The following is a 24951-nucleotide window of genomic DNA, read 5'->3' as shown; positions in this document are numbered from 1 at the left end:
CCTTAAAGTTTAAACCTTAAAGTTTAAACCTTAAAGTTTAAACCTTAAAGTTTAAACCTTAAAGTTTAAACCTTAAAGTTTAAACCTTAAAGTTTAAACCTTAAAGTTTAAACCTTAAAGTTTAAACCTTAAAGTTTAAACCTTAAAGTTTAAACCTTAAAGTTTAAACCTTAAAGTTTAAACCTTAAAGTTTAAACCTTAAAGTTTAAACCTTAAAGTTTAAACCTTAAAGTTTAAACCTTAAAGTTTAAACCTTAAAGTTTAAACCTTAAAGTTTAAACCTTAAAGTTTAAACCTTAAAGTTTAAACCTTAAAGTTTAAACCTTAAAGTTTAAACCTTAAAGTTTAAACCTTAAAGTTTAAACCTTAAAGTTTAAACCTTAAAGTTTAAACCTTAAAGTTTAAACCTTAAAGTTTAAACCTTAAAGTTTAAACCTTAAAGTTTAAACCTTAAAGTTTAAACCTTAAAGTTTAAACCTTAAAGTTTAAACCTTAAAGTTTAAACCTTAAAGTTTAAACCTTAAAGTTTAAACCTTAAAGTTTAAACCTTAAAGTTTAAACCTTAAAGTTTAAACCTTAAAGTTTAAACCTTAAAGTTTAAACCTTAAAGTTTAAACCTTAAAGTTTAAACCTTAAAGTTTAAACCTTAAAGTTTAAACCTTAAAGTTTAAACCTTAAAGTTTAAACCTTAAAGTTTAAACCTTAAAGTTTAAACCTTAAAGTTTAAACCTTAAAGTTTAAACCTTAAAGTTTAAACCTTAAAGTTTAAACCTTAAAGTTTAAACCTTAAAGTTTAAACCTTAAAGTTTAAACCTTAAAGTTTAAACCTTAAAGTTTAAACCTTAAAGTTTAAACCTTAAAGTTTAAACCTTAAAGTTTAAACCTTAAAGTTTAAACCTTAAAGTTTAAACCTTAAAGTTTAAACCTTAAAGTTTAAACCTTAAAGTTTAAACCTTAAAGTTTAAACCTTAAAGTTTAAACCTTAAAGTTTAAACCTTAAAGTTTAAACCTTAAAGTTTAAACCTTAAAGTTTAAACCTTAAAGTTTAAACCTTAAAGTTTAAACCTTAAAGTTTAAACCTTAAAGTTTAAACCTTAAAGTTTAAACCTTAAAGTTTAAACCTTAAAGTTTAAACCTTAAAGTTTAAACCTTAAAGTTTAAACCTTAAAGTTTAAACCTTAAAGTTTAAACCTTAAAGTTTAAACCTTAAAGTTTAAACCTTAAAGTTTAAACCTTAAAGTTTAAACCTTAAAGTTTAAACCTTAAAGTTTAAACCTTAAAGTTTAAACCTTAAAGTTTAAACCTTAAAGTTTAAACCTTAAAGTTTAAACCTTAAAGTTTAAACCTTAAAGTTTAAACCTTAAAGTTTAAACCTTAAAGTTTAAACCTTAAAGTTTAAACCTTAAAGTTTAAACCTTAAAGTTTAAACCTTAAAGTTTAAACCTTAAAGTTTAAACCTTAAAGTTTAAACCTTAAAGTTTAAACCTTAAAGTTTAAACCTTAAAGTTTAAACCTTAAAGTTTAAACCTTAAAGTTTAAACCTTAAAGTTTAAACCTTAAAGTTTAAACCTTAAAGTTTAAACCTTAAAGTTTAAACCTTAAAGTTTAAACCTTAAAGTTTAAACCTTAAAGTTTAAACCTTAAAGTTTAAACCTTAAAGTTTAAACCTTAAAGTTTAAACCTTAAAGTTTAAACCTTAAAGTTTAAACCTTAAAGTTTAAACCTTAAAGTTTAAACCTTAAAGTTTAAACCTTAAAGTTTAAACCTTAAAGTTTAAACCTTAAAGTTTAAACCTTAAAGTTTAAACCTTAAAGTTTAAACCTTAAAGTTTAAACCTTAAAGTTTAAACCTTAAAGTTTAAACCTTAAAGTTTAAACCTTAAAGTTTAAACCTTAAAGTTTAAACCTTAAAGTTTAAACCTTAAAGTTTAAACCTTAAAGTTTAAACCTTAAAGTTTAAACCTTAAAGTTTAAACCTTAAAGTTTAAACCTTAAAGTTTAAACCTTAAAGTTTAAACCTTAAAGTTTAAACCTTAAAGTTTAAACCTTAAAGTTTAAACCTTAAAGTTTAAACCTTAAAGTTTAAACCTTAAAGTTTAAACCTTAAAGTTTAAACCTTAAAGTTTAAACCTTAAAGTTTAAACCTTAAAGTTTAAACCTTAAAGTTTAAACCTTAAAGTTTAAACCTTAAAGTTTAAACCTTAAAGTTTAAACCTTAAAGTTTAAACCTTAAAGTTTAAACCTTAAAGTTTAAACCTTAAAGTTTAAACCTTAAAGTTTAAACCTTAAAGTTTAAACCTTAAAGTTTAAACCTTAAAGTTTAAACCTTAAAGTTTAAACCTTAAAGTTTAAACCTTAAAGTTTAAACCTTAAAGTTTAAACCTTAAAGTTTAAACCTTAAAGTTTAAACCTTAAAGTTTAAACCTTAAAGTTTAAACCTTAAAGTTTAAACCTTAAAGTTTAAACCTTAAAGTTTAAACCTTAAAGTTTAAACCTTAAAGTTTAAACCTTAAAGTTTAAACCTTAAAGTTTAAACCTTAAAGTTTAAACCTTAAAGTTTAAACCTTAAAGTTTAAACCTTAAAGTTTAAACCTTAAAGTTTAAACCTTAAAGTTTAAACCTTAAACCTTAAAGTTAAACCTTAAAGTTTAAACCTTAAAGTTTAAACCTTAAAGTTTAAACCTTAAAGTTTAAACCTTAAAGTTTAACCTTAAAGTTTAAACCTTAAAGTTTAAACCTTAAAGTTTAAACCTTAAAGTTTAAACCTTAAAGTTTAAACCTTAAAGTTTAAACCTTAAAGTTTAAACCTTAAAGTTTAAACCTTAAAGTTTAACCTTAAAGTTTAAACCTTAAAGTTTAAACCTTAAAGTTTAAACCTTAAAGTTTAAACCTTAAAGTTTAAACCTTAAGTTTAAACCTTAAAGTTTAAACCTTAAAGTTTAAACCTTAAAGTTTAAACCTTAAAGTTTAAACCTTAAAGTTTAAACCTTAAAGTTTAAACCTTAAAGTTTAAACCTTAAAGTTTAAACCTTAAAGTTTAAACCTTAAAGTTTAAACCTTAAAGTTTAAACCTTAAAGTTTAAACCTTAAAGTTTAAACCTTAAGTTTAAACCTTAAAGTTTAAACCTTAAAGTTCTAAACTTAAAGTTTAAACCTTAAAGTTTAAACCTTAAAGTTTAAACCTTAAAGTAAACCTTAAAGTTTAAACTTAAAGTTTAAACCTTAAAGTTTAAACCTTAAAGTTTAAACCTTAACGTTTAAACCTTAAAGTTTAAACCTTAAAGTTTAAACCTTAAAGTTTAAACCTTAAAGTTTAAACCTAAAGTTAGGTTTTTGCACAGCAGTTACTATTCCTAAAAAATAGTAAAGTACATTTATATTTTTCAGCATTGAAGGGTTTAAATGTGCACACTTGTTAAAACTACAAGATATTCACTTTAAGAAAAGTTGTATGAAACCTATACTCCAATTTTCTCACCACCATGAGCTCACATTTTAGAAACTGTACTTAAGGGCCATGTACAAATATATGTGGAACGTAACCTCCTATCACCCGGCATCCACATGAGGTCATTTTACTGCCAACATGTTAGTTGTAGACTAGAAAACATTACAGGGGACAGCCAAAATGGGTGATTGCAGAAGCCAAAGTTCCCATGGAAGCATCTGATCCAAACAGTATTCTGGTAAAAAAAAAAAAAAAAAGGTAGTGGCACAGGGTTAGCATGCCACTACTTGCATAATTACCTAACCCTGCAAGAAGACACCTCACAAAGACGTCAAACTGAAATAAGTGACCATCTCACAACCCAGTATTGTCCATATATACAACTCCAAGATGGGTGTAATTGACCTTATGAGTTGCTACCACACAAGTGGCAAAAAATGGAAATTGAGGGTACTAATTAAGGATCTTGCTATAGCCAATAGCTGGCTGTTGTACTGCAAAGACCAATGTGTGACACACAAAGAAGAGCATCATGCTTTTCTGCATGGAAGCTGCCAAAATGGTCTTGGGCCTCACATGGGCTTGTGAGGCTATAGAAGATTGGACTGCATTCAAGACTCCCGAGTCACCTTTCCCACGTGCTATCCGTTAACACTGCAAGGTTAACATGCAGCATGCTCTGCATTGATTGATTCTCTGCTGGTCTGGTTTGTGTAGAGTACTGGGAGTCTGCTTGGTGGGGCACCGACTCACCTTTATCAAGCTAGCCAAAATGAACTGCGCACCAGATTGGTATGGCTCCCCGTGTCATAACGCTAACCAGGAGGATGAGCATTAGCAGTCATACCAAGTCATCATCACCCAGCCATTGTCCCAAGGAAGAAGAACCTGGACCAGCTGCTGCTTTCCAGATCTCTAGACACTTGCTGGGGTTCAAACCATCATCCCTGAAACGAAACCAAAGAGCCATTCTAGTGCCATCATACACCGCAAGACCTCTAGAATGCTCCGTTGTAACTCCATGACCACATTAATAGGTAAGGGTACTTACCCAAAGCAGCCAGCAGGTGGTTTTTCTTTTTCAAGCTCGCAGCAGGCAACAGTTCAACAATAAACACCCTATTCTGACTCATGGTGCTGATTTTCTACAAGTTTCCAAATTCATTCTAAGTCATCTAGTTTGATAGAGGAGTTCATTTTGATGAAAACAGTATATGGTTTGTTAGGGGTTGCAGCAAAAACAGCTGAACTAGAAGCTAAAATATGAAGCCCCACCATGCAATGCATTCTGGGTTTTTTAAAGTCCATTTCTGATGTTCAGAACCGTGATAATACACATTTCTGGCACCTAGCAGGAGCTCAACAATGAAATCAGAAGCTGAGCTGTGATTTCTGTCTTCAAAACAGAGTTTGAAGACAAATAAAACAAAATAAAACTTGGTTAAAATATCAGACTTTTAAAACCAAATTCAAGCCCCTTCAGAGAAGCATTAAGATAAAACTCCATCATCCAACAGTTATCACTGAGATGACTTTTTAAAGCTGAGCTGAGTTCATTCCAATAACATGAGTTTATTGGAATGAACTCATGTTTATTCCAATAAACATGAATGAACATGAGTTCATCTGTTCCTTTTTACTCCTTAAAAAGTAAAAGGAGAGAAAATCTGTTTAAACATATTTACTTTTAAGGCCAATTCCTGGTGAGCCGAGCAGCATTGAGGCAAAACTCCTTCATTCAACAGAAACTCAGACGAGGTTTTAAAGCTCAGCTGATTTATTTAAAAGATTGAGCTAAAAAAGCAAATCAAAATGTAGTGAAACCTGGTTGAGGTAAGAGGCCACTGAAGTTAGGGTTAAGTCCCAGCGCGATAAGACGTTCCTAGCCAGACTTTGACTAGGTCGAAAAATGAACGGGAGTCTATGGCAGCTACATGAAAGGAATGGGCTAGGACCACCAAACATGGCGGGGACCTGCAGAGGGTTGGAGGGAGAATACGAATCAAGTTTGGTCAAATGAGCACTTCTTTTTGTACTTCACCAATTTTCCATTCTGTGCTCCACCCAGGTCCGTTTAACAGTTTCAGGACCTGACCAGCACCCCTCAGCATCATTTGCTTGAGAAATAATGAGATTTGGAACCTATTGGAACTTCTTCATCGTGCTTGAACAACCAGAGACTGTCAGGATCTGCGGCTTCAGCAGTTCCTCTGGTTTCCTTCTAGGTGGCGTTCGAGAGCTCGCCCGCGTATTCACACACCCTCTCCACAGGTGTGTTTCGGCACACCTGTGGATCATCAGCGGGAGCATATTAGGAGCGGGTTCCCGGCACTTCGTCGCCAGAGTGTTGTCGCCTTTGTGGTACATCTGGTCCTGAGATCTCTAGAAAGATATCCAGTCTGTTTCGCACGCTTACCTGTCCTGTACCTTTCTGTGATTCCTAGGCTCCCTGTTGTCTGGACACTCCATGCGAAGTACGGGATTTGCAGTTCCATCCGCTGAGCTCCCTGACGAGTTACGCCCACCTACCAGCTGTTCGATCACACCGGTCCGCTCCTGATCAGACGCTCCTGCATTACACACCAATTGTCTTTTGTAAATAAATCTTTAATCTGATCTCCTGAGAGAGTCTTTGCATGTGGGTTCGGAGAGTTCAAAACAACATGACAGAGACCAGATGAAGAACCAGACAGGTCCAACTGATGACTTTAGGAGCAACTGTCGTGGCCATTTATGCTAAGGTTTTGTAGTTTATCATTTCTACCAATTTTGTTTTGTTCTTTGGGTAGTTGGAATATATTTAAGTTAATTTAGAATCAAAATTTGTCATTAATTTTTATATTTGGAATTGTTTAATTTACGTTGTTAATTGTTAGACCCTCCCACCAATTTAAGTAATTAATTAAGAACACACCGGGTGCTGGGTGGATTGTTTGGTGGATGTCTGGTGTGGACGGGAGGTTTGGTAGAATGATTTTTTTTTTTTGAACACTTGTTTACACCTTCAAACATTAAATTGAGATTATTTTTCATTTCAACTAAGTTACAAGACCTTTATTTCTACTTTTGCAATAAATGAATCGAGTCAAAGTGCGTACAAATCCCAAACCGCCTGTTACCACCCACAGCCTTTATTGGAGTTTTTATTTTTTGCTTTTTTGGAACGAAAGGCTGCGACAAGCAACTTTATTTCAGATGTATGGTGCATCAGAACCAACTCCTCCTGGTACCAGGTAACAACTGAGCCGGGCCGGGTGGGATCACAGCTTTCATGGTTGCACAGAAAGAAGGAAAGAAAAGGAATATTTAATAGCTGAAGCAAAAAGAGCAACAGCTCTTTAAACCTTAAAGTTTAAACTAAGGGTACCTAGGTTGAGGGAGAGACTCTCCTCTCAGGCAAAAAGTGTGAGAAGAAGACGCAGAATGTACAAGACAAGTTTATTTATTATATGTGTACACAATCAGCTGCATAAAAAATACACAAAGATTTTTTAAAAACTTTATTTGGTCGTTAAACACCCAGCAACCCACATTACATTAGAAGAATTATGAAAATCAAACATGAACCAATCAGCACATTATCCCAGTGATTCTCTGAGGTTTGAATAAATCAGTAAAATCACAGTAAAGAGCCCGAAGTTCTCTAGAAAACTCAAAACATGAAATATGGAGTTAAAAAAGTAAAAACCAAAACAAACTGAGAGAAATTAAAGCTGAGAATCAATGATGACGTAAAACTTCAAGATTTAGCTTTTACAATGAACATAAAATATATAAAATCTTTATTTTCCAGGTTCCACATGTTTCTGAAAACTGCTCTAAGATCAGAGTTTCTGTAGGACATCCAGTTCTAAACTGGTTAAACTGGTTTCTCTGATGGAAGCTGAAGTTTCGCTGCAGTTTCCAGTGAAGCATCTTTTTATCTGTGGAGCTTTGAGGAACATTTTCATGTCAGCAGAAGGACGAAGCAGCAGAGAAAAGAGGTTTGAAGTGTCTTTCATGGCTTCAAAGCTGAACTGAAAATGATTCCCATGTTTCCATTCTCAGACCATTTCTGGTTCCAGGATGAAAATGAATCAGAGAGAAAAAAGATCAACTTTCCAGTTGAATCCAGTTCAGATCAAAACTCCACGAAGCCTCTAAATGGAGCCCAGTTTGAATTGGATCTTTATTGATCCAAAGAGACAAACAATAAATGACAGACACGAGAAAATAAACGGGAGGAAAACCTTGGAGGTCAGAGGTCATCATCATGATCCAGTCAGAGTCTCTTTAGACTCAAACTGCTGCAGCTTCAACCTCTGAGGATCAGCAGGACACTGAGACCATTCTCTACTTCACAGAGATCAGAACCTGCAGAGAGAAGAAGGAAGGAGAGAGCAGATCAGTGAGTGTTTCCAGCCTCTCTCCAGCAGCAGTCAGTGACGCAGCACATCCAGTAGATGGTTTCCAGGCTGCAGTCAGACTGATCTCAGAGCTGTGACCAGGATGAACCCGATCAGTTGTTTCCTGTTGAGCTGAGAGAGCAAACAGATCTGAGATCAGATCTGCTGCTGCCACAGTTTGATGGATGAGGACCACTGTCTCTAGACATGTTGGACGGCTGGAGTCCAGCTGGACTTCCTGGAGACATGGACACAGCAACAACACTCATCTTCACACCAACACAAACGCAGGAACACAGCAAGCTGCTGCTCCTCTGATTGGCTGATTGCTGTCTCTGTGTCCAATCAGGAAGCCTGAACCATTCTCCTCCCACTGAGAAGCTGCAGCTTTAAGAGAGTTTGTAGAAATCTGCTGTCAGAGTTTGTTGGTTCTGATCAGGAGGAAACCAGAACCACAGCTCCATGAAGCCAGCAGCTTGGTTCTGAAGGAGAACCGGGCCACACACACACGCACACACACACATACACCTGTGTGTGGGCGTGTGTGTGTGTGTACATATATACACATACATACTTTTAAGTACAATTCAACAACCTGGATGTCCATGTGACAATATTTTATTAACATTTATTTAAAAAAAACAAAACAACTACTGTATTGTTTTTACCTCTAAAATATATATTTCTCAAATATCAATTGTTACAGCTAATCGTGGATCCATTTAAGTAAATTTAAAGCAAGTACACTCTGCGGTCGGAGTCCCGTTCGGAAGTGCGGTCGGAAATGCCCCGAACGGGACTCCGACCGCAGAGTGTACTTGCTTTAAATTTACTTAAATGGATCCACGATTAGCTGTAACAATTGATATTTGAGAAATATATATTTTAGAGGTAAAAACAATACAGTAGGGTTTTTTTTATTTGAAATAAAGGTCGGAGCCGTGGTCTGAGATGCGGGGAGCCGCGTTCGGAAATTCGGATCAACTGACAAAACAGTTGGATTTTTATTTTGCAGATTTTGGTTCAGCTGCTAAATAAAAGCTGGAGAGTTTATATTTTGGAAACCAGTGTAGAGTCTGAAAACATGTTATATATTTAAAACTCAATAATACATCCAGGCTGAAGCCTTTGTGCTATGAGTGACCTACACATTCAACAGACTCAGGCTGCCATATACAGATAAACACCACAGCTGGGAGGCCCAACATATACAAACAGTGGTGCCAAAGCACGTTGACACGTGGCAAGAGGAAGATGAAATCGAACCTACGCCCTTCCTATTACAAGACAACAACGCTACTCTCAGAATCTTGACTTTTGGATCCCACAGAGGAATGTTATTGACAACCTCAAAATATACTTCAGTTTTTCTGATTCAGCTCAATTCTTCCTCTAAAACCAGGTTCTGAGTCTCTGATGTCAGCAATTATAAATCACTGCAATTAGTAAACATGATTTGATTTTAAAATAATTGGACATAATTTATTCTCCTTGTTAATTTATCATTTCTCTTTCATACATTTTATTCATTGTTAGCTTTCAGTGCCTGCGATGGACTGGTGACCTGTCCAGGGTGAACCCCGCCTCTCGTCTGATGACAGCTGGAGCTGGGCCCCACCGGCCCCCCTCACCACCCTGCAGGGATCAATGTGTTCAGATCATGGATGGAAAGATTTTATGGTAGATTGTCTCCCTTAAGACCTCACTGAAAACAGCTTCATAGTTGATGCCTCAACATCAACTGATTCTATGATATTGCTGACTATTTTTTCTACTTCTAACATAAACAGGTAAAGAAGTAACCTAGAAATGTTTCCCCACCCCAGGCATCCGGTCCCAATCATCATCGGTTCCGATGATGTCACATGCATAGCGAGTCCGCTACGTCTTAAAATTGTAAGTCAGACTTTTTTCTTTGCCATTTGTCTGTACTCTTTAAAATACAAGTGTTCTTTTTTTGTAGGTTTCTGTAAAGTGCAGTGAATGGGAATGTTCTGCCGTTGATCCTCACTGTTCTTAGGAAGGAGAAATGTCAGTATGTTTGCAATAATACTGGAATACTGTGATATTAAATTAAAACAATACTCTGTCCTTGGTTAAATATTTTTCACATTTCCTCTAAAGTGTACCTATTGTTTCATTGTACTAATTTTCATAAGCATGTTGTCTGCAAATTTTGAATGCATTGACAATTTGTACAATTCTGTACAAGTACATATTGGCAATGTACTCTTGAAAAATGTAAATGTATTTAAAATAAAATGTGATTTGTTATGCATGCCTGCATCCAACTCTATGACCATTCGTGACGCCAACATTCACCATCCGACCCGATGGAACTGGAGAGGTTCTGAAGGAGGAGTGGCAGAGGATCCCCAAATCCAGCTGTGAAAAACCAGTTGCATCATTTCCAAGAAGACTCATGGCTGTACAAGCTAAAAAGGGGTTTCTACTGAGCAAAAGGTCTGAATACTTATGACCATGTGATGTTTCAGTTTTTCTTTTTTTTTTTTATAAATTTACAAAGCTTTCTACAATTCTGTATGTTTTCTGTCAAGAGGGGATGCTGAGTATACATTAATGAGAAATAATATGAACTTTTCTGAGATTAGCAAATGGCTGCAATGAAACAGAGTGAGAAATTTAAAGGGGTATGAATACGTTTCATTCATTAATTCACCAGGGACTTTGATTTTGCTCATTAAAACAAAATCAGAGTAAAGGAAAAACATGGATATTTGAAATGTCCGTGATTGTATTCAGTGACTCAAATATAAAATACATAAAACAGCTTTCCTAGCAAGTTGGCAAACAGCTGTGGAAATTATTGCTGTGATTCAACCAACAATTTTCTGATTTTCTAATGAGCAAACATTTAAAACCAGAAAGACTCGGAAATGGAGCGATGGTCAGAAAGAGGTCAAGTTTTCCATATTAAAGAAAGTCCATAAAGTAACGCATTTGATCCACAATGTCTGATTCAATCTGGATTTTCTACTGATAAAAGCCCAGAGAAATCCTCTCTGATCAATAAATTATTGACTTCATATTGAAATATTTTCCATCCACCAATCAGGAACCCAGATATCTCAGCCGGGCCACAAACACTCAGAACCTACTGGTACCAGTTTGACTCCACTATGAAACTGGGAGCAAACTCAGCTTGTTGTCTGGGTTACAGATGAAAACTCAGAGAAAATCAGAGTTCCTGATTGAAACCAGGTGCTGCAGCTCTGCATCATAACCAGAACCAGAACCAGAACCAGGCCCAGTTCTGGTTCTGTCCAGCAGCTCAAAGAGAGAAAACCCAGTCAGGACTGGAAACCAGAAGAATGTGGAGTTAAAACTCACCTGATCAGATCTTTGCTTCTCCTTCTGTTCACACAAACCGAGTCGGAACGAACTGGACCCGATTCTCCAGAACTTGAACCGGACCCACCTGTGGCTCCGCCCCCTCTCACAGCAGAGGTGTGTTGCTAATGAGAAGAATCCTGTCTGATCATCACTACCAGGAAATAAATGGAAAATAACAACCAGTTCACATTTCAGTTTATAGCTTATTTATGTTTAAACATTTCAAGATTTTTTTTCCATTACTATTTCATTAAATTAATAAAGATTTTCAAGTTGATCAGATTCAGTTTTATCTATAAAGACTTTTATAAAATAGCCAAAGCTGCACCAAGTTTCTGCTCAGCAACACAATAAACCACTAATAACAGTTTCTGCTTGTTCTAATCCTCAGCGCTCACGTAGCAGAGCTCACTTCCTCTGACTCCCCAGAGGATCCATCACTCTGCGTCTCTGAGGTCTGAGTCCGGGTCCAGAAAATTATCTTTACACCCGTCTGGCCCCCCGGCACTGCAGAACAGGACATTACCTGTCCAGATCGCTACAAAAACCTTTTACAAAAAAACAGAAATATAAAATACAGCGGACCTAATTCAAACCTCAGACTGAAGAACTTTTGGCCTCCAACTCGCTTAAACTTAAACATTTAAACTCTTTTAAACACCAGATCTCTCTGTGCTAAAGCTCTATTAATTAATGATTTCATCACTGAGCATAATATCAATGTTATGTTTCTGACAGAAACATGGTTGAATGACAATAACGAACCGATCGTACCTCCTAACTACAATTTCTTAAGTGAGAATAGAAAACATAAAAAAGGAGGAGGTGTGGCCTCAATATTTAAGAATATACCATACCATACCAACTTTATTTATGAAGCACTTTATACACCGACAGGACCAAAGTGCTATACACAATCATAAAATACAATGCGATTATAAAATAGAAAAGATTGAAACATAAAATACATATAAAACAAAGTGAAACCTCTCAGATTGTGCCAAAAGCCAAAGAAAAAAGATCCTAAAACCAGGAAGACAGAGCACATAACACCAGTTTTATAGTCCCTCCACTGGCTCCCTGTAGCTCAAAGAATAGACTTTAAAATACCGTTGTTAGTTTACAAATCACTGAACGGCTCAATACATTAAAGATCCGCTGTTGTCGTATCAACCTTCCAGACCTCTCAGGTCTTCCGGTTCTGGTCTGCTCTGCATCCCCAGAACCAGAACCAAACGAGGAGAAGCAGCTTTCAGCATCTATTCACCACAAATTTGGAACAAACTTCCAGAAAACTGTAAAACAGCTGAAACACTGACTTCCTTTAAATCTCCACTAAAAACCCACTTGTTTAGGATTGTAACGAGTAACTCAATTAAGACCTGAACATAACGTTTATTCATCCAGATCCCCTCAAATCATTTACAAATTACAACTTGCACATTTACATTCTACTCTCTGTACTCCAACACAATCAACAGCTTTTAAATACAGAAAATGATGACAAAAAAAATACATTTTCTGTCACTGCTATCCGTTCTAGTCTCAATAGAAATGAACAGCTGCACATTATTTCGCTGGCAAACATGTCAAAAACTATTCTTCACGCACCAACATCCCATAATATATCCCTCAGGCGGGTTTGGACGCAGCGGTCAGCTTCTTCCGGCGCAACATCCACTCCGAGGGCCTTCAGGACGTCCACCACCGCTGTGGCCCCGCAGGCCGACGCTCCGATCTGCTGGGTCTGCCTCTCCAGAGCCTCCTGGATGGACCACAGCATGGCGGCAGCCGCCTCTTCCTCCTCCTGGTCCTCCGGCTCTGCCTCCATCCGAGCGCTCCACCTGCGGAGAAACGACCGACTTGCTCTAATTTTAAATAAAATTAAGCGGCACTGTTAGTTATAAAGCGAAAACAGCGACACCTACTGTCGTTTCTGTAAAATATTTCAATCCGTTCGGCTTTTGCTCCGTTTCACTTGATATTTTTCTCCACTTTTCGCCAGAATGACAACCACCAGCTGACTACAACAACAATGCTCAGTGAGCATGCGCACTGTACAAGGTAACGTGCTCGCTACTTCTATTCCAAGAGAGAAGAGAAACAGCGCGGCCGCTAGCGCACCCTAGTGGTGTGAGGTCACAACTGCATCCTTACAGAAACATTTTCTACATCCAGGAATACTGATTTTATATTTCATTCATTAATTTAATCCGAGTTATATTTGATCTAAGGGCAGCGTTATAGTTTTGTTCAATAACCCACACAGTAAAAGTGTAAACTTTGTCAATTTTTTTGGTAAATAATGAGATTTTTATGCACACTTACGCTAAAACATTACATAAAAGTCAATTAAAAGTGTAAACCCTGTATAAAAAGTGTCATTTCATGACAACATTTATAAAGAATCCTATGTCCTTTTTACGTGCACCCCTTCAAATAAAGTCTTACCAAATTTACTTCCTTGCAACCACATTGTTTTAAATAATATCACACCCTGGTTCACTTACACCTGCTTAGTTGTTTATGCTGTGGATTAATTTCACATTGTAAATAAAACATCAGCAAAACACTCACCTGATCCAGACGCTGCTCCTCTTCTTCTTCTTTTTTGGCGGTTGGCAAGCAACTTATTGATGTGCATTACCGCCATGAACTGGAATGGAGTGTGGATCGGGATGCTACATATATATTACTCCCAAGCCCCCCCAAAAAAGAAAAAGAAAAGAAACCTTATATCCTATCAATTTCGCTTTCTTAAGATAATTGATTAAATAACAAAAATATACAGACTCTGCTCTGCTGCTGCACGGAGTCTGAACCGGTTCTGATCCAAACCTGACTAGAGCTGACACACCTGAGGCTCCGCCCCCTGACCCAGCTGACAATAAACACCTTTATTTTCATGTTTTCCTTTGTATGAGTTGAGCTGTAAAACTTTAGGTCACATTTGAACTTTTTCAGGTTTTTCTCAGTTTTCTGCTCATTTCCAACCAACATTTTATTGCAGGAAATCATTTCAGGAAGGAACCAGAAGATTCAGGAGTCTGGGAGATGTGACTGTAACCGACCTGGACACTGAGGCCCCAGAGCGCCCCCTGCAGGATCTGCTGCACCATTAACCAGACAGAAATGGCAGTTTTATACAAGTTATTATTCTAATTCAATAGCTGATTTAATTAAACAAGTTTTGATTGAAAAGATTCTCATCTGTTTTATTAAAAAAAAACATCTTCAGTCTGAATACTGCAAAAAATAAACTGCTGGCTAAATTAGTAGCTTAAAGCTGAAATCAACTTGAGATGTTTCTGCTTTTACTAATTTAAGCTGTGAAACTAAATGTGAAAACTTATAATACAGCAAAAATGGCATGGAGGATTAACATGAAGGTTTAGTTATTATATGTGTACACAGTCAGCTGCATAAAAAATACACAAAGATTCTTTAAAAACTTTATTTGGTCGTTAAACATCCAGCAACCCACATTGCATTAGAAGAATTATGAAAATCAAACATGAACCAATCAGCACATTATCCCAAAACAAAAAGAACTGCTCTTCGGGGCCCCTGGTGGACGCGGTAGGTACCGCACGCTTCGCAAGTTTAAACCTTAAAGTTTGAACTCGGCATGGGAAGGGACGAGATTCTCACGGTACAACCTTGAATATCACATTTTTACAAAAACGAATCTTTAAGAATATCTCGGCAGGTAAGCGTTTCTCGGCAAAACACATGCCCAAGGCATAAAAAACTAAGCCTAAAGGCCAATAACACACAATTTCACTATGAAGTGATTTGTTTTCACAATATATACAGTATTTGATAATGTATGTAGAAATTATTTTATTGATAAAAAGAAAAAAAAAAAAAGAATTGCTCTTCGGCGCCCCTGGTGGCCACGGTAGGTACTGCATGCACCGCAAGGTTTAAGCCTTAAAGTTTAAACCTTGAATATCACATTTTTACAAAAATGAATCTTTAAGAATATCTCGGCAGGTAAGCGTTTCTCGGCACAACACATGCCCAAGGCATAAAAAACTAAGCCTAAAGGCCAATAACAGGCACCTTGGTGGAGCTGATTTTTATTCATTTTTTGTAACAATTCCTGTCATATCAAAAACACACAATTTCACTATGAAGTGATTTGTGCTCACAATATATACAGTATTTGATAATGTATGTAGAAATTATTTTATCGATAAGAAAAAAAAAAAAAATTGCTCTTCGGCGCCCCTGGTGGCCACGGTAGGTACTGCATGTGAAAGTTTAAACCTTAAAGTTTAAACCTTAAAGTTTAAACCTTAAAGTTTAAACCTTAAAGTTTAAACCTTAAAGTTTAAACCTTAAAGTTTAAACCTTAAAGTTTAAACCTTAAAGTTTAAACCTTAAAGTTTAAACCTTAAAGTTTAAACCTTAAAGTTTAAACCTTAAAGTTTAAACCTTAAAGTTTAAACCTTAAAGTTTAAACCTTAAAGTTTAAACCTTAAAGTTTAAACCTTAAAGTTTAAACCTTAAAGTTTAAACCTTAAAGTTTAAACCTTAAAGTTTAAACCTTAAAGTTTAAACCTTAAAGTTTAAACCTTAAAGTTTAAACCTTAAAGTTTAAACCTTAAAGTTTAAACCTTAAAGTTTAAACCTTAAAGTTTAAACCTTAAAGTTTAAACCTTAAAGTTTAAACCTTAAAGTTTAAACCTTAAAGTTTAAACCTTAAAGTTTAAACCTTAAAGTTTAAACCTTAAAGTTTAAACCTTAAAGTTTAAACCTTAAAGTTTAAACCTTAAAGTTTAAACCTTAAAGTTTAAACCTTAAAGTTTAAACCTTAAAGTTTAAACCTTAAAGTTTAAACCTTAAAGTTTAAACCTTAAAGTTTAAACCTTAAAGTTTAAACCTTAAAGTTTAAACCTTAAAGTTTAAACCTTAAAGTTTAAACCTTAAAGTTTAAACCTTAAAGTTTAAACCTTAAAGTTTTTAAACCTTAAAGTTTAAACCTTAAAGTTTAAACCTTAAAGTTTAAACCTTAAAGTTTAAACCTTAAAGTTTAAACCTTAAAGTTTAAACCTTAAAGTTTAAACCTTAAAGTTTAAACCTTAAAGTTTAAACCTTAAAGTTTAAACCTTAAAGTTTAAACCTTAAAGTTTAAACCTTAAAGTTTAAACCTTAAAGTTTAAACCTTAAAGTTTAAACCTTAAAGTTTAAACCTTAAAGTTTAAACCTTAAAGTTTAAACCTTAAAGTTTAAACCTTAAAGTTTAAACCTTAAAGTTTAAACCTTAAAGTTTAAACCTTAAAGTTTAAACCTTAAAGTTTAAACCTTAAAGTTTAAACCTTAAAGTTTAAACCTTAAAGTTTAAACCTTAAAGTTTAAACCTTAAAGTTTAAACCTTAAAGTTTAAACCTTAAAGTTTAAACCTTAAAGTTTAAACCTTAAAGTTTAAACCTTAAAGTTTAAACCTTAAAGTTTAAACCTTAAAGTTTAAACCTTAAAGTTTAAACCTTAAAGTTTAAACCTTAAAGTTTAAACCTTAAAGTTTAAACCTTAAAGTTTAAACCTTAAAGTTTAAACCTTAAAGTTTAAACCTTAAAGTTTAAACCTTAAAGTTTAAACCTTAAAGTTTAAACCTTAAAGTTTAAACCTTAAAGTTTAAACCTTAAAGTTTAAACCTTAAAGTTTAAACCTTAAAGTTTAAACCTTAAAGTTTAAACCTTAAAGTTTAAACCTTAAAGTTTAAACCTTAAAGTTTAAACCTTAAAGTTTAAACCTTAAAGTTTAAACCTTAAAGTTTAAACCTTAAAGTTTAAACCTTAAAGTTTAAACCTTAAAGTTTAAACCTTAAAGTTTAAACCTTAAAGTTTAAACCTTAAAGTTTAAACCTTAAAGTTTAAACCTTAAAGTTTAAACCTTAAAGTTTAAACCTTAAAGTTTAAACCTTAAAGTTTAAACCTTAAAGTTTAAACCTTAAAGTTTAAACCTTAAAGTTTAAACCTTAAAGTTTAAACCTTAAAGTTTAAACCTTAAAGTTTAAACCTTAAAGTTTAAACCTTAAAGTTTAAACCTTAAAGTTTAAACCTTAAAGTTTAAACCTTAAAGTTTAAACCTTAAAGTTTAAACCTTAAAGTTTAAACCTTAAAGTTTAAACCTTAAAGTTTAAACCTTAAAGTTTAAACCTTAAAGTTTAAACCTTAAAGTTTAAACCTTAAAGTTTAAACCTTAAAGTTTAAACCTTAAAGTTTAAACCTTAAAGTTTAAACCTTAAAGTTTAAACCTTAAAGTTTAAACCTTAAAGTTTAAACCTTAAAGTTTAAACCTTAAAGTTTAAACCTTAAAGTTTAAACCTTAAAGTTTAAACCTTAAAGTTTAAACCTTAAAGTTTAAACCTTAAAGTTTAAACCTTAAAGTTTAAACCTTAAAGTTTAAACCTTAAAGTTTAAACCTTAAAGTTTAAACCTTAAAGTTTAAACCTTAAAGTTTAAACCTTAAAGTTTAAACCTTAAAGTTTAAACCTTAAGTTTAAACCTAAGTTTAAACCTTAAAGTTTAAACCTTAAAGTTTAAACCTTAAAGTTTAAACCTTAAAGTTTAAACCTTAAAGTTTAAACCTTAAAGTTTAAACCTTAAAGTTTAAACCTTAAAGTTTAAACCTTAAAGTTTAAACCTTAAAGTTTAAACCTTAAAGTTTAAACCTTAAAGTTTAAACCTTAAAGTTTAAACCTTAAAGTTTAAACCTTAAAGTTTAAACCTTAAAGTTTAAACCTTAAAGTTTAAACCTTAAAGTTTAAACCTTAAAGTTTAAACCTTAAAGTTTAAACCTTAAAGTTTAAACCTTAAAGTTTAAACCTTAAAGTTTAAACCTTAAAGTTTAAACCTTAAAGTTTAAACCTTAAAGTTTAAACCTTAAAGTTTAAACCTTAAAGTTTAAACCTTAAAGTTTAAACCTTAAAGTTTAAACCTTAAAGTTTAAACCTTAAAGTTTAAACCTTAAAGTTTAAACCTTAAAGTTTAAACCTTAAAGTTTAAACCTTAAAGTTTAAACCTTAAAGTTTAAACCTTAAAGTTTAAACCTTAAAGTTTAAACCTTAAAGTTTAAACCTTAAAGTTTAAACCTTAAAGTTTAAACCTTAAAGTTTAAACCTTAAAGTTTAAACCTTAAAGTTTAAACCTTAAAGTTTAAACCTTAAAGTTTAAACCTTAAAGTTTAAACCTTAAAGTTTAAACCTTAAAGTTTAAACCTTAAAGTTTAAACCTTAAAGTTTAAACCTTAAAGTTTAAACCTTAAAGTTTAAACCTTAAAGTTTAAACCTTAAAGTTTAAACCTTAAAGTTTAAACCTTAAAGTTTAAACCTTAAAGTTTAAACCTTAAAGTTTAAACCTTAAAGTTTAAACCTTAAAGTTTAAACCTTAAAGTTTAAACCTTAAAGTTTAAACCTTAAAGTTTAAACCTTAAAGTTTAAACCTTAAAGTTTAAACCTTAAAGTTTAAACCTTAAAGTTTAAACCTTAAAGTTTAAACCTTAAGTTTAAACCTTAAAGTTTAAACCTTAAAGTTTAAACCTTAAAGTTTAAACCTTAAAGTTTAAACCTTAAAGTTTAAACCTTAAAGTTTAAACCTTAAAGTTTAAACCTTAAAGTTTAAACCTTAAAGTTTAAACCTTAAAGTTTAAACCTTAAAGTTTAAACCTTAAAGTTTAAACCTTAAAGTTTAAACCTTAAAGTTTAAACCTTAAAGTTTAAACCTTAAAGTTTAAACCTTAAAGTTTAAACCTTAAAGTTTAAACCTTAAAGTTTAAACCTTAAAGTTTAAACCTTAAAGTTTAAACCTTAAAGTTTAAACCTTAAAGTTTAAACCTTAAAGTTAGGTTTTGCACAGCAGTACTATTCCTTAAAAAATAGTAAAGTACATTTATATTTTTCAGCATTGAAGGGTTTAAATGTGCACACTTGTTAAAACTACAAGATATTCACTTTAAGAAAAGTTGTATGAACCTATACTCCAATTTTCTCACCACCATGAGCTCACATTTTAGAACTGTAACTTAAGGGGCCATGTACAAATATATGTGGAACGTAACCTCCTATCACCCGGCATCCACATGAGGTCATTTTACTGCCACATGTTAGTTGTAGACTAGAAAACATTACAGGGGACAGCCAAAATGGGTGATTGCAGAAGCCAAAGTTCCCATGGAAGCATCTGATCCAAACAGTATTCTGGTAAAAAAAAAAAAAAAGGTAGTGGCACAGGGTTAGCATGCCACTACTTGCATAATTACCTAACCCTGCAAGAAGACACCTCACAAAGACGTCAAACTGAAATAAGTGACCATCTCACAACCCAGTATTGTCCATATATACAACTCCAAGATGGGTGTAATTGACCTTATGAGTTGCTACCACACAAGTGGCAAAAAATGGAAATTGAGGGTACTAATTAAGGATCTTGCTATAGCCAATAGCTGGCTGTTGTACTGCAAAGACCAATGTGTGACACACAAAGAAGAGCATCATGCTTTTCTGCATGGAAGCTGCCAAAATGGTCTTGGGCCTCACATGGGCTTGTGAGGCTATAGAAGATTGGACTGCATTCAAGACTCCCGAGTCACCTTTCCCACGTGCTATCCGTTAACACTGCAAGGTTAACATGCAGCATGCTCTGCATTGATTGATTCTCTGCTGGTCTGGTTTGTGTAGAGTACTGGGAGTCTGCTTGGTGGGGCACCGACTCACCTTTATCAAGCTAGCCAAAATGAACTGCGCACCAGATTGGTATGGCTCCCCGTGTCATAACGCTAACCAGGAGGATGAGCATTAGCAGTCATACCAAGTCATCATCACCCAGCCATTGTCCCAAGGAAGAAGAACCTGGACCAGCTGCTGCTTTCCAGATCTCTAGACACTTGCTGGGGTTCAAACCATCATCCCTGAAACGAAACCAAAGAGCCATTCTAGTGCCATCATACACCGCAAGACCTCTAGAATGCTCCGTTGTAACTCCGTGACCACATTAATAGGTAAGGGTACTTACCCAAAGCAGCCAGCAGGTGGTTTTTCTTTTTCAAGCTCGCAGCAGGCAACAGTTCAACAATAAACACCCTATTCTGACTCATGGTGCTGATTTTCTACAAGTTTCCAAATTCATTCTAAGTCATCTAGTTTGATAGAGGAGTTCATTTTGATGAAAACAGTATATGGTTTGTTAGGGGTTGCAGCAAAAACAGCTGAACTAGAAGCTAAAATATGAAGCCCCACCATGCAATGCATTCTGGGTTTTTTAAAGTCCATTTCTGATGTTCAGAACCGTGATAATACACATTTCTGGCACCTAGCAGGAGCTCAACAATGAAATCAGAAGCTGAGCTGTGATTTCTGTCTTCAAAACAGAGTTTGAAGACAAATAAAACAAAATAAAACTTGGTTAAAATATCAGACTTTTAAAACCAAATTCAAGCCCCTTCAGAGAAGCATTAAGATAAAACTCCATCATCCAACAGTTATCACTGAGATGACTTTTTAAAGCTGAGCTGAGTTCATTCCAATAACATGAGTTTATTGGAATGAACTCATGTTTATTCCAATAAACATGAATGAACATGAGTTCATCTGTTCCTTTTTACTCCTTAAAAAGTAAAAGGAGAGAAAATCTGTTTAAACATATTTACTTTTAAGGCCAATTCCTGGTGAGCCGAGCAGCATTGAGGCAAAACTCCTTCATTCAACAGAAACTCAGACGAGGTTTTAAAGCTCAGCTGATTTATTTAAAAGATTGAGCTAAAAAAGCAAATCAAAATGTAGTGAAACCTGGTTGAGGTAAGAGGCCACTGAAGTTAGGGTTAAGTCCCAGCGCGATAAGACGTTCCTAGCCAGACTTTGACTAGGTCGAAAAATGAACGGGAGTCTATGGCAGCTACATGAAAGGAATGGGCTAGGACCACCAAACATGGCGGGGACCTGCAGAGGGTTGGAGGGAGAATACGAATCAAGTTTGGTCAAATGAGCACTTCTTTTTGTACTTCACCAATTTTCCATTCTGTGCTCCACCCAGGTCCGTTTAACAGTTTCAGGACCTGACCAGCACCCCTCAGCATCATTTGCTTGAGAAATAATGAGATTTGGAACCTATTGGAACTTCTTCATCGTGCTTGAACAACCAGAGACTGTCAGGATCTGCGGCTTCAGCAGTTCCTCTGGTTTCCTTCTAGGTGGCGTTCGAGAGCTCGCCCGCGTATTCACACACCCTCTCCACAGGTGTGTTTCGGCACACCTGTGGATCATCAGCGGGAGCATATTAGGAGCGGGTTCCCGGCACTTCGTCGCCAGAGTGTTGTCGCCTTTGTGGTACATCTGGTCCTGAGATCTCTAGAAAGATATCCAGTCTGTTTCGCACGCTTACCTGTCCTGTACCTTTCTGTGATTCCTAGGCTCCCTGTTGTCTGGACACTCCATGCGAAGTACGGGATTTGCAGTTCCATCCGCTGAGCTCCCTGACGAGTTACGCCCACCTACCAGCTGTTCGATCACACCGGTCCGCTCCTGATCAGACGCTCCTGCATTACACACCAATTGTCTTTTGTAAATAAATCTTTAATCTGATCTCCTGAGAGAGTCTTTGCATGTGGGTTCGGAGAGTTCAAAACAACATGACAGAGACCAGATGAAGAACCAGACAGGTCCAACTGATGACTTTAGGAGCAACTGTCGTGGCCATTTATGCTAAGGTTTTGTAGTTTATCATTTCTACCAATTTTGTTTTGTTCTTTGGGTAGTTGGAATATATTTAAGTTAATTTAGAATCAAAATTTGTCATTAATTTTTATATTTGGAATTGTTTAATTTACGTTGTTAATTGTTAGACCCTCCCACCAATTTAAGTAATTAATTAAGAACACACCGGGTGCTGGGTGGATTGTTTGGTGGATGTCTGGTGTGGACGGGAGGTTTGGTAGAATGATTTTTTTTTTTTGAACACTTGTTTACACCTTCAAACATTAAATTGAGATTATTTTTCATTTCAACTAAGTTACAAGACCTTTATTTCTACTTTTGCAATAAATGAATCGAGTCAAAGTGCGTACAAATCCCAAACCGCCTGTTACCACCCACAGCCTTTATTGGAGTTTTTATTTTTTGCTTTTTTGGAACGAAAGGCTGCGACAAGCAACTTTATTTCAGATGTATGGTGCATCAGAACCAACTCCTCCTGGTACCAGGTAACAACTGAGCCGGGCCGGGTGGGATCACAGCTTTCATGGTTGCACAGAAAGAAGGAAAGAAAAGGAATATTTAATAGCTGAAGCAAAAAGAGCAACAGCTCTTTAAACCTTAAAGTTTAAACTAAGGGTACCTAGGTTGAGGGAGAGACTCTCCTCTCAGGCAAAAAGTGTGAGAAGAAGACGCAGAATGTACAAGACAAGTTTATTTATTATATGTGTACACAATCAGCTGCATAAAAAATACACAAAGATTTTTTAAAAACTTTATTTGGTCGTTAAACACCCAGCAACCCACATTACATTAGAAGAATTATGAAAATCAAACATGAACCAATCAGCACATTATCCCAGTGATTCTCTGAGGTTTGAATAAATCAGTAAAATCACAGTAAAGAGCCTGAAGTTCTCTAGAAAACTCAAAACATGAAATATGGAGTTAAAAAAGTAAAAACCAAAACAAACTGAGAGAAATTAAAGCTGAGAATCAATGATGACGTAAAACTTCAAGATTTAGCTTTTACAATGAACATAAAATATATAAAATCTTTATTTTCCAGGTTCCACATGTTTCTGAAAACTGCTCTAAGATCAGAGTTTCTGTAGGACATCCAGTTCTAAACTGGTTAAACTGGTTTCTCTGATGGAAGCTGAAGTTTCGCTGCAGTTTCCAGTGAAGCATCTTTTTATCTGTGGAGCTTTGAGGAACATTTTCATGTCAGCAGAAGGACGAAGCAGCAGAGAAAAGAGGTTTGAAGTGTCTTTCATGGCTTCAAAGCTGAACTGAAAATGATTCCCATGTTTCCATTCTCAGACCATTTCTGGTTCCAGGATGAAAATGAATCAGAGAGAAAAAAGATCAACTTTCCAGTTGAATCCAGTTCAGATCAAAACTCCACGAAGCCTCTAAATGGAGCCCAGTTTGAATTGGATCTTTATTGATCCAAAGAGACAAACAATAAATGACAGACACGAGAAAATAAACGGGAGGAAAACCTTGGAGGTCAGAGGTCATCATCATGATCCAGTCAGAGTCTCTTTAGACTCAAACTGCTGCAGCTTCAACCTCTGAGGATCAGCAGGACACTGAGACCATTCTCTACTTCACAGAGATCAGAACCTGCAGAGAGAAGAAGGAAGGAGAGAGCAGATCAGTGAGTGTTTCCAGCCTCTCTCCAGCAGCAGTCAGTGACGCAGCACATCCAGTAGATGGTTTCCAGGCTGCAGTCAGACTGATCTCAGAGCTGTGACCAGGATGAACCCGATCAGTTGTTTCCTGTTGAGCTGAGAGAGCAAACAGATCTGAGATCAGATCTGCTGCTGCCACAGTTTGATGGATGAGGACCACTGTCTCTAGACATGTTGGACGGCTGGAGTCCAGCTGGACTTCCTGGAGACATGGACACAGCAACAACACTCATCTTCACACCAACACAAACGCAGGAACACAGCAAGCTGCTGCTCCTCTGATTGGCTGATTGCTGTCTCTGTGTCCAATCAGGAAGCCTGAACCATTCTCCTCCCACTGAGAAGCTGCAGCTTTAAGAGAGTTTGTAGAAATCTGCTGTCAGAGTTTGTTGGTTCTGATCAGGAGGAAACCAGAACCACAGCTCCATGAAGCCAGCAGCTTGGTTCTGAAGGAGAACCGGGCCACACACACACGCACTGTCAAGAAAATCCGAGCTCATCCCACTTCCCCATGCTGGAGATTTTAGTTTAGCAGTAATAAAAAATAAAGTTATCTTTAAAGGAATCACTCAAGTGACATCTAGGCCCAGCAGTAGACTTAAGTGTCAATAAAATAAATCTGGTTGTGTGTGTTGTTTTGTCTCATGCAAACTTTGCTTTAATTCTACTTTTTTCTATCTAATCATAAGAAATCATAGTCAGACAGAGAGAGTCATTAAACAGGAAAAGCAGGTTTCCTGGAAAAAGAGGAAGAAAGTTTCCAGCCTGCAGATTTATAAATATAGCTGAGACTATTTCTTATTTTAAAGCATGAAAGTTAAAGAAGAAAATCTAAACATTTTGAGTAATTTGATAAGATTCAAAGTAAAATATTTATATTAATATTGGTTTACTTGTAATAATATTTACACGAACATTTGTGGGAACAACTTATAAGAAAAACAAGTAACTGTAACTTTAGTATCAAATAATTAGAATCATGGATTATTCTTGGTTTCTTTTCAGAAAAACATCTGTAATAACTCACATTAGGATTATAATAAGTATAATTAATAAGTTATGGTTATAAAATCATAAATGAATGATAAATCAGAGAAGCTGAAGAAAATAAATGTGATATAAGTTATGGTTATAAAATTATAAATGAATGCTAGATCAAGAGAAGCTAAAAGAAAATAAATGTGATATAAATGTGATTTTGACATTGAACTTGAAATGGTGTAAAAGGTGTAACTGCAATTAAACATCACTGATATGTTGTAGGTAGATGGTAGGTGAAAGGTGAACGGTTAAGGGAAAAGGGGAACTAACAGGAGAGCAGAGATGATCAACGCCTTATTTAGGTAAAAGGTTGTGCAGGCAATGGACAGGAGGTTGA

The 24951-nt window shown here is 35.0% G+C and overlaps 1 protein-coding gene and 2 long non-coding RNA genes across 3 annotated transcripts in view; 2 read left to right on the top strand and 1 right to left on the bottom strand.

Annotated features, from left to right (window-relative positions):
• The window catches only part of LOC116715897 (NLR family CARD domain-containing protein 3-like), a 117978-nt gene that overhangs the window by 33010 nt on the left and 60017 nt on the right, over nucleotides 1–24951 (bottom strand).
• On the top strand, nucleotides 5487–6063 carry LOC116715996 (uncharacterized). Its single transcript, XR_004338332.1, has 2 exons — nucleotides 5487–5808; nucleotides 5892–6063. It is a non-coding gene; the product is annotated as an uncharacterized LOC116715996 (long non-coding RNA).
• Nucleotides 21192–21768, top strand: LOC116715994 (uncharacterized). The gene is made up of 2 exons (XR_004338330.1): nucleotides 21192–21513; nucleotides 21597–21768. It is a non-coding gene; the product is annotated as an uncharacterized LOC116715994 (long non-coding RNA).

Source organism: Xiphophorus hellerii, chromosome 24 (genome assembly GCF_003331165.1).
Source record: "Xiphophorus hellerii strain 12219 chromosome 24, Xiphophorus_hellerii-4.1, whole genome shotgun sequence".
Taxonomy (NCBI): Eukaryota; Metazoa; Chordata; class Actinopteri; order Cyprinodontiformes; family Poeciliidae; genus Xiphophorus; species Xiphophorus hellerii.
Note: the sequence above shows the minus strand (reverse complement) of the source record. Positions and strands in the feature narration are given on the sequence as shown.